Below are 600 nucleotides of genomic sequence, written 5' to 3'. Positions count from 1 at the left end.
GAAAACCACAATTAGCAGCACACTACATGTGCCAGTGTTAATACCATTTTAGCGGCAGAGACAACAGGGCTCATAAATAATAACAGCAATATCACAGTACAGTAATAGAAAATGTAATTAGAGGCCACACAGATGTGGGACACAGATTTTGAACAAAAAAAAATATAGTGTATATTTTTTTCCATTTGGATCAGTACATCGATAGGTTAATTTGCAAACAGGAACTGCCAATAGTTAATTTGCCATAACTTGACCCTCATGTAGCCCTGGCGTCAAATTTGACCTGTTTCAGTCTTTTATCACAAAAATGCGCCTTCGAAATAAGCGCTGAAAATGTCAACATTAGAAATACAAATAACTTTGGAAAAAACATCAAAAAAACGCCCCACAATATTGAAAAAGTGACAAAAAAATGTGTCATGGTTGAACAGAGAGACAACACGAGGGTAAAAACTCCATAACTTAAAAAAGTTGTAGCTCACAGTCACTAACTGACTCATGTAAACACATTGAAATGTAGATCTAAAAGTAAGAACTGATTATCCCCCAAATAGAAAACACAAAGAGTAAACTAATTAACTTTATTCGCTAAAGCTAACA

Source organism: Etheostoma spectabile, chromosome 4 (assembly GCF_008692095.1).
Source record: "Etheostoma spectabile isolate EspeVRDwgs_2016 chromosome 4, UIUC_Espe_1.0, whole genome shotgun sequence".
In the NCBI taxonomy this organism is placed as follows: Eukaryota; Metazoa; Chordata; class Actinopteri; order Perciformes; family Percidae; genus Etheostoma; species Etheostoma spectabile.
The sequence above is the reverse complement of the archived record's forward strand: the minus strand, read 5'-3'. Positions refer to the sequence as shown.